The 3,471-nt window shown below is 45.3% G+C and overlaps 1 pseudogene; it reads left to right on the top strand.

Moving 5' to 3' along the window:
- The first annotated feature begins 1,517 nt into the window (after positions 1–1,517).
- Positions 1,518–2,331, top strand: LOC101985344 (annotated as a pseudogene).
- Positions 2,332–3,471: the final 1,140 nt, after the last annotated feature.

Here is a 3,471-nt window from a genome sequence, read left to right as displayed (position 1 = left end):
TCTGTGGTTTTGGAGCCTGTCCTGGAACTAGCTCTTGTAGACCAGGCTGGTCTCGAACTCACAGAGATCCGCCTGCCTCTGCCTCCCAAATGCTGGGATTAAAGGCGTGCGCCACCACCGCCCGGCGAAATATCTGTGTTTTCCAGCAGCCTTCGATAACACCTGTGAAAGAAGCTTTGGACCTCAGTGGGGTCACAACCCACTGGTTGTGAATCATTTCCCTTAAGGAAAAGAGAAATGGATCGCAGTTTTGATGAGACAGGGACAATAGTTAATACTGTGTTTCTTTCATAAAAAGAAGGCATCGTCTACATTGGAGGCTTCTGAGTCCTGGGAGATGTTGGCTTAGTGAGCTTATTTTGAAGATGTAGTCTTATCTTTGAGGCAAACACTGATGGGAATGGAGACTGTAGGAACAGATGTGGAAGAGTTGGGGTTAAGGAACTGACCAAGCTGGTAGGTAGTGACATTTTGACTGGCAGCGGCCAAAAGGAACTACTGACTTAGGCTATAATGCCCTGAGCCTGCATTGGGCAGAGCTGGCTGCAGACAGGGCACTGGGACAGAAGGTGAAATGATTATCCCTTTGCTAGGAAGCAGAAACCAATGACCTTTATAATATATGCCTGTGACCACAGTGTGTGTGTGTGTGTGTGTGTGTGTGTGTGTGTGTGTGTGTGTGTGAAGCAATCCCAGGTAGTGGCACAAATACCACTTTTGGTAACTAGTGATAACATTTTCAGAATAATTACCCAATTGTGGTTTCCACAATTCATTATAGGAAACACCTTCTGGCTATACTGAAGGGTTCAGTGTCTAAAAATACAGCCTATGTTTTAACTTCGGAGCTTCTGAAAGTGGGTGTGTATGGAGGCTTTCTAAGCTGAAGAGGCACAAAGGGAGCGGAAACACTACAATTTATCTGTATGCAAGTCAAAACTTTCCCCACAAGAAATAACCAAAGTGAAAACAAATGAAACAAATTGGGAACCCCAAACAAATCAAGGATGAGCTTGAACCATCACGGTTGAGAACACGCATAAAAGGGACAGGGTCGAAAGCCTTTAATTACAAGCCCTCAAATGACCTGGGCCATTCATGAAGTGGAACTAGAATAACAAACAAGAAAGTATTCAGCTTTCCTCATAATACAAGAAATGCAAATTAAAATGAGATTCCTGTTCTGCCCATAAAATTAGCAAACACTTAAAAGGCCTGATCACAACCATTATCGCTTTCATAAACTGCTAATGGCATAGGAACTTACCAACTTCCAGCCTATGTCTGGAAAGCTTTCTACATAAACCATTGAATGTAAAATGATCTTATATACAGCTTTTTCCGTCTGAGCGGTTCCTATAATATTCTAACATTCAGATACAATCTGAATGTTCAAAACCATTAAGAACACATTTTAATAGTTTTGAATTAATATGGTGTTATTGTTGAGCAATCTAGACGTTCATCTACAAAGTGTATGTTATAACTTGATTAAAAAATGATGCTCACGCTCTCTCCTCCAGCCCGGCAAGATGCCCAAGGGAAAGAAGGCCAAGGGGAAGAAGGTGGCCCCGGCCCCCGCGTCGTGAAGAAGCAGGCGGCGAAGAAGGTGGTGAATCCTTTGCTTGAGAAGAGGCCTAAGAACTTCGGCATTGGGCAGGACATCCAGCCCAAGAGAGATCTCAAGCGCTTTGTCAAATGGCCCCGCTACATTAGGCTGCAGCGGCAGAGGGCCATCCTCTATAAGCGGCTCAAAGTTCCTCCTGCCATTAACCAGTTCACCCAGGCCCTGGACCGGCAAACAGCTACCCAGTTGCTTAAACTTGCCCGCAAGTACAGGCCAGAGACCAAGCAGGAGAAGAAGCAGAGGCTGCTGGCCCGTGCCGAGAAGAAAGCTGCCGGCAAAGGGGATGTCCCGACTAAGAGACCACCTGTCCTTCGAGCGGGCGTCAATACAGTCACCACTTTGGTAGAGAACAAGAAGGCTCAGCTGGTGGTGATTGCCCACGATGTAGACCCCATTGAGCTGGTGGTCTTCCTGCCTGCTCTGTGTCGCAAGATGGGGGTCCCCTACTGCATCATCAAGGGAAAGGCCAGACTGGGGCGGCTGGTCCATAGGAAGACGTGCACCACTGTTGCCTTCACACAGGTTAACTCAGAAGACAAGAGTCTCTGGCCAAGCTGGTGGAAGCTATTAGGACCAATTACAACGACAGATATGATGAGATCCGCCGCCACTGGGAAGGCAACGTCCTGGGTCCTAAATCTGTGGCTCGAATTGCCAAGCTGGAAAAGGCAAAGGCCAAAGAACTCGCCACTAAACTGGGTTAAATGTACTGCTGAGTTTTCTGTACATAAATATAATTATATAAAAAAATGATGCTCACTAAAGCTCACCTCTTTAGTGATTTTTAAATATGTTTGAGAACTTTGCACAAAACAAAACAGGAAAAACTGAATGAAATGTCCACATGGACAAACCTCTATATATTATAGCATGGTTCTTTTGTTTGTGGCCTCACTTTCTTTTTTTTTTTTTTTTTTGGTTTTTCGAGACAGGGTTTCTCTGTGGCTTTGGAGCCTGTCCTGGATCTAGCTCTTCACTTTAATAAGCATGCATTATTTTATAATATATAAACATTCACTAGATATGTATTTATCTTTTAAATGGAATTGTGTTTGGTTTCCTTGTAAAATTTTTCACAGAGGCCCATGGGTTTTGGCACTTGGGCCCAGGTGGTGTACAATTTTGTGAGTTTGAAGAGTTTCTGTGGTAAGGCAAACTGGGGGAAGGAGGTCGTTGGGGTGATGTCACTGGGGACTGTGCTCTGTCCCTAGTTCCCTTTGTGTCATGAAGGCTTCCTGCGGGCTTTGAGATGAGCCACCTTCTCTCCCTCTCATCTCCAGCTACGCAGACTTTCTGTTCATGCACAGGACCAGGCAAGTATTTTCGCTCCACCAACACTGAGCCTAAATAAGCTGTGCTCCCTATGCTCTTTGCATCAGGAACTTTCTAACTACAGCGAGAGTGGAAGCACAGGAGTGTCTGCTAAACTCGGGAATAGCATGGGGAAGAGAGGAAATCCAGGATGAAAAGACGGCCTGAAGATATTGCTCAGAACATTTAATAGGAGCACATACTCAATCCAGGCTTCAGCAGAGACAGCTCTTTTATAATTTTTTAACAGTATACTTTTCTTCCCTCTGCCCCCCCGCTATCTTTGTCCCTGTCTCTCTCTCCCCCTCTTTCTCTCTCTCCTTATCCTCCAGTCCTCCCTTCCTCCCTTCCTCTGTTTCTATCCCCCTCTCTGTATTTTTGGAATTTGACCCAGGACCTCACACATGCTAGATGAATGAATACTCTACCGGTGAGTTGCAATCTTTCTCAGAATCCTCCCCCTCAAATGGCAGTGTTCCTTTCATACGAGTCCTGCTTCAACGTCTCTTTTTCTGCTCATTCCAGTTCAATGC

Source organism: Microtus ochrogaster, chromosome 22 (assembly GCF_000317375.1).
Source record: "Microtus ochrogaster isolate Prairie Vole_2 chromosome 22, MicOch1.0, whole genome shotgun sequence".
Classification (NCBI taxonomy): Eukaryota; Metazoa; Chordata; class Mammalia; order Rodentia; family Cricetidae; genus Microtus; species Microtus ochrogaster.
Note: the sequence above shows the minus strand (reverse complement) of the source record. Positions and strands in the feature narration are given on the sequence as shown.